Source organism: Panicum hallii, chromosome 8 (genome assembly GCF_002211085.1).
Source record: "Panicum hallii strain FIL2 chromosome 8, PHallii_v3.1, whole genome shotgun sequence".
Classification (NCBI taxonomy): Eukaryota; Viridiplantae; Streptophyta; class Magnoliopsida; order Poales; family Poaceae; genus Panicum; species Panicum hallii.
In genome coordinates, this window is record NC_038049.1 from 44355182 (window position 1) to 44369640 (window position 14459).

Below are 14459 nucleotides of genomic sequence, written 5' to 3' on the forward strand. Positions count from 1 at the left end.
GCACACAACTTCGCCGCTCTGAAACTGTGGTTAGTTTAGAAACTGTCGAGTGGTGACAAAGTCATTAGGTGAGGATGACAGCGACGGCGATGATGGCTGTTTGTCCTAACGGTTTCCCGGCCGTGTGGCGGCGTGTGAGCTGACGATTTCTAAACGCATTTGGCATGCGTGCTTGGAAATCTGGTCAAATTCAGTGGGAAGAATGAATGCAGGGTTGCGAACTTGACGGTCACCGTGGGGCACAAATCACTGACCGACAGGTAGACTGTACTTGTACGTAGGGGACACAACTTTGAAAAAAAAACAATCAACAAGAATTTGATGCCAAATTCATCAAGTAGTAGCATACTTCTTTGTGGCTCCAAAAACCAGAAGTTGCATGATCACCACAGCAGAATGGAAACGTTCAGTTATAGCCTTATAGGTTGTACATGTGCATCTCTTTGTGTACATGCCCTCTGAAGTGTGGACAGAATTTCGGTGCAAAGTGGAGGCATGGAAAAAGCAGGGAGCCAGCATGGAATGCATGAAGAATTCCATTGCATGCATGGCTCTTGTTCGAAATTCCAGCAGTTCCACTTTTTTCTATCTTCTTTAGTTTGATTTCTTTTGACACTCTGACTCCAGTAGCCCAGTTGATGAGGTTGTGATGCTACTTAGAAACACATGATGGTATCTTTGTTCTCCCTGTGGACAGGACAGAGTAGGAAATGGGAGGGAAAAAGCATGTCCCAGCAGCCTTAGGGTTCTAGAATCATGCTGTCAGAAAGCAGAACATCACTTCAGAACTTTTATTCTCTATGTACTAGTGGTAGTCAACCTTCTGGAAGCTCTACTTCTTTGGCTTGCTTCTGTCCATAACTTGGATTCAAAAAATGCTGCTTCACAAAATCGGAAATGGTTCTGATATTTGTTTTCAGATCACATCGTAGCTCTCTTGATATAGTGAAGCTTGCCAATTGTGCGCCGGTTTATTTTTCCCTCAGAGGTTTTCCACGTTGAATAAATGTCTTCTGTATTCTTTTTTCATACATATGAAAAAAAAAGTTTCTTGACTCATAAATGTTACTTCATGATTTCCTCCTGCTGTGCTCAGATCAGCTCCAGTGTGACCTACAAATTAATTTTCTGACTTTTCTCCATTGAATCAACGTCTGGCTAATGCACAATATCACCTAGATGGAGTTGGTATAAAACAATAATTAGTGAAAGCAACTTGATATCCACCGCACTCCGATATTTTAAGTAGTGAACTCATGCGACTATTCTAGTATTCTTAGTATAGGATTGCATTATTTGCCACACATTAGTTATTCAGAAGTCCCTGACCAATTATTGGTTAGCTGACCCTAGTGTATCAACTATCTATTGGCCATTGCTTCATGACAAAATACTGATGCTAGTGGTGACTGGTGAGCACTGGGGCTGCATTCAGGCTTTGGTACCCTGTCAGTGCCACACTGAACACACAGATCAGAACTCAAAGTAAAAAATTCTGTCCTAAAACTTATCATTATTCATCATGCAAATCATGCTTCTGATTAAGATAACTCCTCATATATTAAACAAAGCTTAAAGTTGCATTCCGTGGATAAGGCCACCTCATCTTGATCCCTGAGAACCAATCTAAGGACTACTCTGCTCCAGCTAGGCACCTACCAAACTGCAGTGCCAAGAAAACTTTCTGCACCCAAAGTGGGGAACTAGTGTGAGGAAAGGGGACACAGAAGGGAAATACCATTCAACTACTCAACAAAGTAGGTCCTGATGGTCACCACTGCTTATGACCAAAAGCCTGTGCTTCAGAAAAAAAAACTTTTTTAAGTTAAAGGTTGGTTCAAAGCTGAAAAAATAACTGAATATGTGAGATTCCCTTCACCTTTGCTTCCTTGAGGCAAACACTGGCTGGGATTGCTTTTGTACCATTGCAATGTGAAATCAAAGGTAAAAAGCAGTGGACATCTGCAGATATTGGAGAACTTGTTCCTTCCAGAGAGTGAGAAAGCAGCAGGAAACACACAAAAGCAATTAGTTCAGGTCAATTGACCAATCAAATTGGCCTCTTCTTCTTCTTCTTCTAGTTGTGTCACTAGATCATTTGCTTTAGACACTGACCAGTAGCTGAGTAGTAGTAGTAGTCCTCAGCTAGTGCGCAGAGAGCAGATATGACTGTAGTGGTGCGGTAAAACTGCAGTGACAGTTTGCAGGTCGGAATTATTTTGGACATCATCTAGACTACAAGGGGTAAAAGCTATACCCAAGAACAGAAAGCACCAGTTGCAAGAAAGCGACGAGCACAGCTTTGTCACAAACCTTTGAAGGCTCCAACACAGTTGAGAATTGAGATGGACATGAACAGTACATGACCAATGATCGGACGCCCAACTTTCCGTCAAGTGCCTGATACTGATAGCCAATTATTTCTCGTCTGCTCTGATGTGTATGTGCCAATCAGAAAACCATTTGCAGTCGGCTGCAGCTGTGATTCAGCAAGGTGTTGTTGCAATGATGGTCTCTCTCTGTTCAGGTTCTTTGCTGGTGCCCTTTCTGATGTGATTGTTCCGTAGATGATCGGTGATGCTCAGGTAGATGCTCAACGTGTCGATCTCACGATGTCATGCTGTTTGCCAACCTCTCTTTTGCCCCCCATGATTTCAAAGGAGATGATGGCACCTTGCAGACGTTTTCTGTCATACTGTCAATCAGTGGCTGTAATTACGGAAGGCCCATCAGGTTTCATCTCAAGTTGCTCCCATTTAGTACTTTTATAGGATAGAGTCCATCTTTCTTAATTGCTTGCATAATTGGACCCACTTTTTTTTAAAAAAAAAGTCAAAAGAATTCCAAAGACCTCCACCATGTGTCTTTTACGACAAGTTAAATCATCAAATGCCTTCCCTGAATTGTCGACTTCAGATTCAGTATGGTCATGGCGTGTCAAATGTGAGAGTCGTAGAAGCCAAGTTAGTTAAATGAAACTTTTTTGCAAAAGAGTGTGAACACATTGTGTGACAGCTAAAAATCAAAGTGGAGCACTTCAAGGAAAAGAAGTAGGAGACTGGAAATTGAACTTGTGGCAAAGATATGCCGTGGAACTTGATCGTCATCATGTTCATACGAGCATGGCAACCGGTCGTCGGATGGTAAGAGCTGCGAGGAAATTTGTCTGCAGACTTGCAGTCCACCAGAGTGCAGATATGGTCAACACGTCGATCGAGGAGAAGGCGAGAAGCTATTTGTGGCGGTCGTGCAGTGCAGGATTTGTAATCTTAAGCCCCGTTTAGATCGTAAATCTTTATAACTTTTGAAACTTTTTGCTACTGTAGCGTTTTCGTTTGTATTTGACAAATTTTATCTAATCATGGACTAACTAGACTTAAAAGATTCGTCTCGTGATGTACAATTAAACTGTGCAATTAGTTATTTTTTTACATACATTTACTGATCTATGCATGTGTCCCAAAATTGATGTGATGGAAAGAGAGTGTAAAAATTTGGAAGTTGGAACGCATCTAAACAAGGCCTTATTCATTGTCTGGAGCTGCTGGACAATGTTGGGCTGCTCAATGGCTGCCTGCCCGTCGAGCACGACGACGACGAACTCGTGACTGACGCTGCCTGCGCCGGCGTGTAAACTCATCCGAGGCGACGACCAAACTGGACACTGACTGACTACACACGGACACGGGTGGTGCAGAGGCCACACGATTCGTGAGACTCGGCCCATGTACGATAGAAAGAAGACCGCAGCAGCATGCAGCAAGGGTTGGACTCGGGCCCACTTAAGCCCACGATCTCCATCTCTTTCAAATAGTTTGACCTTGATAGAGATGCAGCAGAGCAACATGATATCCATCACACAACCATATCTTAAGGAGTTAAACTCATGTTACTATTCTTAGTATAGGACTGGCCAATTATTGGTTAGCTTTTTTAAATATGGATGAGTTCCGGCTTTGATCATTCATAAGCTGGTTAGCTAACCCTAGTATGTCAAGTGATCCTAACTTCTAGTGGTGAGGCGGTGGACACTGAGCAGCATTAGGCTGTGGCGGTTACTCTTGTTGGGTGTATATGAACATAGAACATGATTATCGAGTAGCCTTGCACTAAGAACACCTAGATCTAGGAATAACATGAATGAATCAGGTAGATGTTTCACCCGGTACGTAGTTCGCCGAGCTTGAGGTCGACATGACGGCGGCCGTGTAGTGGATGCCGAGGCTCGGTGATGACGATGATGGCGCTGTAGCAGTGGCGCAGCTCTTCCTGTTGCAGTTAGTGCACAGTAGATCGGATCTTGACGAATGTAGGATTAGAATGGATTTTATCCATTGAACGTTGGTCTTCAGGGTCCGGCACTCATCCATTTATATGCGCCACGTGACGGGGGCTGGACCAATCGTTGGTTGAGCACCCCCGATCAGGACGCGTCCGACAGTGGTGGGCCCCTGGCCCCTTAAGACTTGGGCTTGTGTTAGCTTAAGATCATTATCCAACATTCTTCCCTTTGATCGTGAGGCTAATCACCATAAGCCCTTTCTCAATAGAACGTCACTCTATGATAATGTGTCACAGTGGTCAATCAAATACCATGGACCTCATTACCCATAGAATTACATCCTAAATCAATCGGATAATTTCATGATAATTTATGGGAGTTGGTTCCTTAAGTTTCCCTTCTTTTGTCCAGAATCAGAGGCTTTCCAGTAAACCCATGCTGGCTACATGATTACGAAAATTATTGGATGGTAAGCCTTTAGTAAGTGGATCCGCAAGCATAAATTCAGTACCGATGTGCTCAATCTTAATTGTTTGATCCTGGACTGTATCTTTCACAACGTGATACTTAATGTTGATGTGTTTGGCAGAAACACTCGAATTGTTGTTACTCGAATAGAACATTGCGGGTTGATTGTTGCAGTACAAAAGTAGCAGTTCTGAAATGCTATTAACCACTCTTAATCCCGGAATAAAATTCTTTAGCCATACGGCCTGCCCAGTAGCTTCAAAACATGCCACATACTCAGCCTGCATTGTCGACGAGGCATTGATTGATTGTTTGGAGCTTTTCCACGATATATCTCCTTCTGCGAGGGTGAATATATAACCTGAGGGTGAATATATAACCTGACGTGGATTTCTTATCATCAACATACCCCGCAAAATCAGCATCAAAATAACCGACAACTACAAGTTTATCGGACTTTCTATAAGTGAGCATGTAGTTAGTTTTTAGTACCTTGCAAATAGCGCAATACTTTCTTAATAGCTTTCCAGTGGTCCCAAAACATGGATTCTTTTGATATCTGCCTAATACTTCGGTAACATAAGCCAAATCAAGGCGAGTACATACTTGAGCATACATTATGCTTCCGACAGCTGAAGCATAAGGCACAACCTTCATTTGATTGATCTCATAATGAGTCTTTGGACTTTGGAACTTTCCAAACTTATTGCCCTTTACAATTGGAGCAAGCATGGCAGAGCATTTGTGCATATTGAATCTCTTTAGTACTCTGTCAATGTATGCCTTCTAAGATAATCCTAACACACCTTTGGACCAATATTGGTGAATTTCAATATGAAGAACATAAGACGCTTCACCAAGATCCTTCATGTCAAACTTTGATGATAGAAACCTCTTGGTCTCAAGCAGCATATACTGCTGGCCAATAATATATTATCAACATAAAGAACAAGGATATCAAACTTACTCCCCTTGAATTTGGCATAAATGCAGTTATCAACCGTATTTTCTTTAAATCTGAATCTTCTTATGACTTTATCAAACTTTAAGTACCATTGTCTGGATGCCTGCTTCAGGCCATATATGGATTTCTTTAATTTGCACCCTAATGTTCTTTACCTTCTACAACAAAACCTTCCGGTTGAGTCATGTACATATTTTCTTCTAAGTCTCCATTCAGGAATGCAGTTTTCACATCCATCTGGTGTAACTTTGAATCATAATGTGCTGTAAGTGCCATAATTGTTCTAAAAGAATCTTTAGTTGAGACAGGCGAAAAGGTTTCATTATAATCAATTCCTTCTCTCTGCGTAAAGCCTTTCACCACAAGTCTCGCTTTATATCTTTCAACATTCCCTTTGGAGTTACGTTTGGTTTTGTAGACCCATTTGCAGCCAACTATTTTGGCTCCATTAGGAGTTTCTACTAAATCTCATACTTTATTAATATCCATAGACTTGATTTCATCTTTCATTGCATCAAACCACTTGGACGAATTTTCATCCTTCATTGCCTCTTTATACGAACTGGGATCGTCTGCCTTCCCATTATCATTTGCATATTCATTCATATAAACCTCCTAGTCTTGTGGGATGGCACATCTTCGTTCAACAGCCGGTTCAGCAAGGGCTTGTTGAGGCTCATCATTATTCGCAGGAACAATATTTTCTTCAGAGACCTCAGCATTCGGTGAGGCCACAGAGTCTACTGGCGGAGCAACAGGTGTCGCACTCGTTGGGACAGCTGGGGCCGCATCCATCTGGGGCACGGGAAAATTAGTCTGTGGGATTAACGGTGAAGCAATATAAACATGCTTCTCATCGAGATCAATTTTCCTGAGCTCCAAATTCCCACTGATTCCATCATTTTCTAAGAACACAGCGTGTCTTATTTCAGCAAACTTAGTGGTACAATCTGGACAGTAGAATCTGTACCCTTTAGATCTTGCTAGATATTCAATTAAATAACAACTTACAGTCTTTGGATCCAATTTTCCAAGCTGTGGGTTAAATAATTTTGCTTCAGCTTGCAACCCCATACATGAAAATAATTCATGCTCGGTTTTCTCCCGGTCCATAATTCATAAGGTGTTTTGGGTACGGATTTACTGGGAACCCGATTTAGGACATGCACAGTTGTCTTTAGAGCTTTGATCCACAACTTCACAGGCAAAGTGGAGTGACTCATCATGCTTCGCACCATATCCATAAGTGTGTGATTTCTTCTTTCTGCTACTCCATTTTGTGGGGAATCACTAGGCATTGAATACTGCGCAGCTATTCCATTTTCTTGGAGAAACCTACCCATAAGTAGTGTGTCTACCATAGTATTCTCCCCACGGTTTGAGCGTACTATTTTAATCTTTAAATCATGCTGATTTTCTACTTCAGCCTTAAATATCTTTAATTTTTCTAGCGCTTCAGACCGTTCTTTAATAGGATAAATATATCCATAGCATGAATAATCATCAGTAAATGTAATGAATGAATCAAAACCATCAATAGACATTATGGGAAACGGACCGCATATGTCAGTGTGAATTATTTGTAAAGGACATGTGCTTCGGTTAGCACCCTTCTTTATATGCTTAACATATTTTCCTTTAATACAATCTAGACAATATTCATCTGCATCCCTAAAGTCTAGTGGTTCGAGTATTTGTTCTTTAATTAGACGTTCAATTCTTCCCCTCAAAATATGGTCCAAACAATAGAGCCATAATTTCAAGGATGTCTCATTAATACTCTTGCGCTTTTTACTTAAATCAAAAACATTAAAAGCAGATGATTCATTCAGGGATAATACATAAATCTTGCCATGTCGGAAGGCATGACCCACAATATTATTATTAAATAAAATCAAACATTTTCCATCACCAAAATTACATGAATATCTATCGTTATCCAATAAGGTAACAGAAATCAAGTTTTGTCTCATAGAAGGAACATAAAGAACATTCTTAAGTTCTATTACAAAACCATTATTTAAAACTAAAGGAACTAGCCCTATAGCTTCAACATCCACTTCAACACCATTAGCCACTCGGAGGCTTCTTTTCCTTCCTATCAGCCTTACTGATGTACTGTATCCCTGCAATGAATTCGTAACATGTACAGTAGCACCTGAGTCAATACACCATGAATTTGTAGGGAGATCGACATAAAGAGATTCATCAACAAAAGTAATTGTATCATTATCGCGCTTGGCCAGCCATTTCAGCCACCCAGGGCAGTCATCCCTGTAATGACTTTCATCGTTGCAGAAGTGGCAACCGTTTTTCTTCGCATCACCAGAAGATGAAGGGCCTGAGGCACCACGAGAGCAATGAGGAGGCGGTTATGGGTGTTCTGAGGAGGATGGAAACTTTGCTGAGGCTTCTTGCATGGGGCATAAGCGTTGTTGTTCCTCTTCCTGCCTCTGTTACCTCCTTGGCTCTTCTTGGATGAAGAGCCAACTTGGTTCATCACATCCCTTCTCTCAGCCTTAATTCTTTCCTCCTCCTGAACACACATGGCAATCAGATCACTTAAGCTCCACTTTTCCTTAATAGTGTTGTAATTGATCTTGAAAGTCCCCTTATAATGGTCCTCAATGGATGCCAAGTATGCCTTTGCATTCTCATTATCGGGGATTGCTCCCCTGATGCTCTCAAAAATAGAGGACTTCATGATCTGGCTGGAAGGGCGGTTAGACCGCTCCCACTTCTCATTGTTGGCAACACATTCTGCCTTTAGTGCCTCATAACCTTCTATCCCGGCCACAGTTTGTGACGCCCGGGAAAATTTACCAAATTAAACTACGCGCTGAAGTCTTTCGATCCAAAAACCTAATCGTCGTCAAGGTCCCTCCGAACCCTAACCCCCTCTATTTTTTTCCGCCGTCCAGACAATCGACACAAGTTTGACCCCCGCACCGCCCGACGGACCGACGACCACGCGCGACCGCTTTGCCGCAATCAGCGCCGGCGCGATGCTGTTCTTCCCGCACAGCGCGCGGACGGCGCACGCGCGTGGCCGACCAACCACGGTCGCCGCCGCGATTGGCGCCGACGCGTTTTTCCTTTCCCCTCGCCGTTCTCCTCGCACAGCGCGCATGCGTCGCGCGCGCGAATCCCGCCGGCACGCGTCATTCTTTCTCTTCTCCCCATTTTTCTCTTCTTTTCCTTTTCTTCTTTTTCCTTTCCCATTTCTTTTCTCTTCTCTTTTCCTTTCTCCTCTTTTCTCTTCTTCTTTTTCCCTTTCTCTTTTCCTTCCTTCCCTCCTCTTCTCCCTGTTTCCCCTCCTCTCTCTGCTCCCGAGCACCACCGGCCCTTGCCCCCCGGGCCACGCCACCGCACCCCCCATCTCTTCCCTCGCGCACGCGCCCTCGCGCTCCCGCCCTCACGTGCACGCCGCGGTACGCGCGCGGACCGCCGGACCGCGCGCGCACGCGATCCACGCGCACGCGCACGGCCACGGCACGCACGCGCAACCGCGCGGCTCGCTGCACCGCCCGCCACTGCCGCCCCGGCCTTGCCGCCCGCGCCGCGCCGTGCCCGCGCCCCGCTCTGGCCCGCGCTTCGCCGCGCCGCACGCACGCCCGGCCCCGCGACGCCGCGCCGCCCGCCGCTGCCGCGCCACGCGACGCCGCGCCGCCCGTCGCCAGCCGCACTACCCGCCGCTACCTCCTCTGTCGCACCCCGCACGCGTGCTCGCCACTGTGGTCACACAGCACCCCCCCACGTGCCCTCGGCGCCTGCACCCCGCCACCACGCCGCGTCATGACGGCCGCGAGCGGCCAAGCTCCATTAATGGCCGCCCGCGACCGCCGCCGGCCGAGCCCGCCGCCCCACCGCCTCGGCCACCTATAAAAGGGGCCGAGGGGCACCCCCAGCAACTCACCACCGCCACCGCCCGCCCAGACCCTTGCCTCCCTTGCTCCAGCGCCGCCCCGCCGAGCCGCCTAGCGCCGCCGCCCCTGCTCCCGTGGGCACGCCGCCTCGCCCCACCTCGGGCCAAGGTGAGACCGGGGATGGGACCCCCGCGCCTCCCTCTCCCTTTTCCCCCACCTCCGAGCCGCCACCGAGCCCCGGCCGGCCGGCACGGCCACCGCCGGCGCCCCCCTACCCCTCCTCTGCTCTGTGCGGGAGGAAGGAGGAAGAAAAGGGTTTTTTTGCCCAAAACCCCCTCCCTTCTCCTGTTTTCCCCAAAGGAATACCCCCTTAACTACCCCTTTTGCAAAAGAAGCCCTATTCTTTCTGTTAATTCAAACCAAACCCCTCGATACATAAACCTAGTTACACCCGACACATTTTAACATGCCCAGGGTATTTCTAAGATTTGTAAATAGGTCCTTACTCTTTCCGGATAATTACGAACAAGCCCCCGGACCCCCGTTTAACCCCTGAAACCATCTTTAACTCGTCATTTTATGTGCGAAACGACCTCCGATCAACCCGAAACTTTACCACGCCCTTTCTAGTATAGTTTTAGCCATGCCATTAAGAAATCACCCAAAGATATCACCTCTAACTCCGTAACTAAATTATTTCCGATTCAAGCCCAACGATAAAAGATTTTAGTTCTTTCGCTTGATTGTATGTCTATTTGCTTGCGTCGTAGGACACGGAGTGAACGAAGAAGTTCCCGACTGCGACCAAGCAACCGAGGACCAGTTCTGCGACCCCGAACCCGAGGGACAGTGCTTCGGTCAGGACCTCCCGCAGGGATTTGATGATGGCAAGTTCAATTCCGCCCTTTGATGCATGTTTCTGTCCTAGTTTTTATAAACACAACCCAGTGGCCCGTTTTATAAAATTGCATGGTTTTGCGTGCTGAAAATATGGTAGGATAGCCACCCTTGTTTGAGATGACCCTACTTTGACCACCTGATTTTATAAAGAAAACGTGTGTGTGTGGGAAGGGATTAAAATGTGGTTTTGAAAGATGAGTCAGACGGGATGGATGGCATTTCTGTGTGAACTGCCGTTGGTGTGCTCGTACCTGTGTGGTAGGGCAAGGAAGGGAGATATCCACCCTGTCACCCCTAAGGACCGAGTTGATGTGACATCTCATCTAGCTTCCTGTCGTGCAAACCACTTGACCGTTGTATGGGCAACGGCTTAGCATAAATCCCACTAGTTAGTCTGATAGCCATCAGGAGAGCTGAGAGCAACGGGTGATCAAGGAGAAGGGATAAGCTCTGTGTGACTTATGCCCTGGTTAAACCTCGGGGATAGGTTGAGTGACCCCTTGATGGAACCCGTGGTGGCTAGTCAGGTCTAGCTAAGGTGAGTAATGGCTTTGTTGGGATCTGCACCGGCACCAAGGTGCTCGTGCTGTGGTACCCCACCTGTGGGTAAAGTTGCACACCTCTGCAGAGTTAAAATCTATTCGAATAGCCGTGCCCACGGCATTGGGCAAGTTACGGTGTGGTCACATAACTAGTGTTTCTCTCTGGGAATGGTTGGGCTGGTGTGAGTGGTTTGGAAAGTGTCCGGCAGTTGTGCCGTGAGCTACGGCGGACGGGGAGTCCGGTAGCGGTTTAAAACTTGGATCCTGCATGGATCAACACCGTATGCTCTTTGGTACTTGCAAGTTTGTTTTGAAAATGTTTCGAACGAACCCTTGCATGCAACCGAGTTTTTCCGCAAATAAACCCTAACATCATCTTTGGATTATCCTGTGCATTTAATTCTGTTATACCCCTCCTCCGTGGGTGAGATTGGACTTGCTGAGTACGTTTGTACTCACCCCATTCTTACTTTTACAGTGGAAGACCCAGACTACGTCCCCGAAGACATCGAATAGGGTTTCGTCCTGCACCCAGTCTTGCCTGTGGTTAAGGCCACCGTGGAGATCCGCATGGCGCAAGACTCTGATGATCCTCTTTTCGTAGCCAGTGTAGTAGTGTGGGTCCTAGTTGTAATCCTCGCGATAGTGGCGCTTCACTGCCCATTACCGCGTAGAGTTGTACGGTGATGTACCATCTGATGTAATAAAAGTGTTATCAGCCTCCTGGGACTGATAAATTGACACTTTTAAGTCTTCCCGGATGGGGGACGCTTCACAGGTGCTTTGGGTTCATCAACCCTCAGTGCATAATCAATATCGTTAAGGCTGAGTATAATCATCAGATGGCTCTTCCAGCTTGGGAAGTTAGTGCCCGTCAGTGGTTCAATCGAACTGATTTGAGTAGTGATTGTGCTCGCCGAAAAATATACATATTATTTCATCAATAAACAAAACATAATTTGCATGAAGTTAACATACGTTGGTATGAATAATAACAACCAATTCTAGAACATATCACCATTGGATGGAAATAAATTAGAATACATGAGAAATAAACAACACATATCTATAAAACAACTTCGGCCAGAATTATAAATATAAATTGAACATAACTACAGAACTAAAATTACATAAGAAAACACTAATTAAAATTTCCCGTTGGTTCCATTTTAATTAGCAATAAAACATATGCAGCGGAAAATAACTCATAATAATTCAAACATTACCTAGAATCTTTACCATAATTTTAACAACATAAGTAAATCATAAAAGCATGAAATACATCATCATACATTAAAAACGACATAATAACATGAATTATAATATAAATATTAAGAAACATAAAAGGAGATACATTAAAACATAAAGGAAAAGCAGTAGTGGCTGCAGGCCGGACAACTTCAATTTCGGGCTAAGCAACCACATTTGGCCCGATAGGACCCTCGAGGCCCAACAGCCACCCCTCCTCATCCTGGTCGCCCATTTGATCGGACGGACAGAGCAGCTCCCACCGGATTAGACCTAAGTATAAAAAGCATAAGCCAGCTGCTCCCCCAAACCCTAAAATATTTTGTAACCATTTTTCTCAGAGAGGGAGAGCAGCTGCACTGGCAGCGGCGGCGCCGCCCCTCACGAGCCATTCTCCGGCGCTCGTCTGTAGAGCCGCATGAGACGGAGGCGCAGCGGGCGGCCAGCAGCCGGCCCAAGGCGTAGCGGAGCGCAGCAATAGCGCGCGGTCAGCAGCCAGCCGGAGTGGTAGCGATGCTAGCAGGGCAGCCGGCCCAAGGCACATAGGTGTGCATGCAGGATGAAGCTGCTGGTCGGCGCCTTGCAGCGAGCTGCAGAGCATTTTCTTTCCTTCTTTTTCGATTTCTTTCCCCTCCTTCTCTATTCTATTCGGTTTGCGCCATTTTAGTATTAGATCCAATGAACAGAGAGTCACATAAACCTAATTGAACCATAGATCAATAAACTTGAATCTACCCAGGCATAAGCATGGTTAACAAACTTAATCCTAAGATTCTAAGATTCTAGGCAAGGCTAACCGGCTCTGATACCAAATATTGGGTGTACAAGAACATAGAACATAATTATCGAGTAGCCTTGCACTAAGAACACCTAAATCTAGGAATAACATGAACGAATCAGATAGATATTTCACTAGGTACGTAGTTTGTCGAGCTTGAGGTCGACATGATGGCGGCCATGTATACACCGAGGCTTGGTGATGACGACCATGGCGCTGTAGCAGTGGCGCAGCTCTTCCCGTCGCTGTCAGTGCACAGTAGATCGGATCTTGACGAATGTAGAGCTAGAGTGGATTTTATTTATTGAACGTTGGTCTACAGGGTCCAGCACTCATCCATTTATGTGCGTTGCGCGACGGGGGCTGAACCAATCGTCAGTTGAGCACCCATGATCAGGGCGCGTCCGTCAGTGGTGGGCCCCATAGCCCCTTAAGACTCGGGCTTGTTGTTAGTATGAGATCATTATCTAACAACTCTGTTAGTGCCACACTAAACACAAGGATCAGAACAGAACCAAAAAGATCTTCTCCTAAAGCTTTTAATGTTTCCATCATGCAAATCATGCTTCTAATCAGTAAAACTCATATATGAAACAAAGCCTAAAGCTGCACTGCATGGATAAGGCCAACCAGTCTTGATCCTTCAGCATCAATACAACGGACACTCCACGGAGCCACCTATCAAGTCCAAACTACACTGCCAAGAAAACTTTCTGCACCCGAAGTGGGGAACTTGTGGGAGCAAAAGGGAACACAGAAGCAGAATTCCATCAAACTACTTAGCAAAGTAGGAGTTGTTTTGGTCACCTCTGCTTATGACTAAAGCTTGTTCTCTTCTCACGAGAAAAAAGAAACTTTTTAAGCTAAAGGTTGGCTCACGGCTGGAAAATTAGTCACTGATGAAATGAGATTCCTTCACCTTTGCTTCCTAAGGCAAACACTAGCGTGCATTTTCTACCATAGCAGTGTGAAGAAATTGAAAGCTGAAAGAGCTTGTAGACTACGGAAGACTTATTCTTCCAGAGAGGGAGAAAGCAGGAAACACACAAGCCATTGCATGATGCCAAATGAGCAATCATTTCAAAGGAGATGATAGCTCCTTGACGATGTTTGGTGATTCCGTTAATCAGTGGCTGTAATTACAGGAGGTCCAGCAGTTTCATCTCAGCAGGTTGCTTTCATGTATTCAGGATAACATACCGGATCAGGTTTTAGGCAAGGAAGCCAAGGAAGTAAACTGAAAATATTGTAAAGAGTGTGAACATATTGTGACAGCTAAAAGGCTCAAAGTGGAGCATTTGAAGAAAACAAAGGAAGAAGAAAAACGAGGCGGCCGGGAAAACTTGTGGCGACCGGTCATGATCATGTTCATACAAGCATGGCGACCGGGAAGAGGAGAGCAATAAGAAAA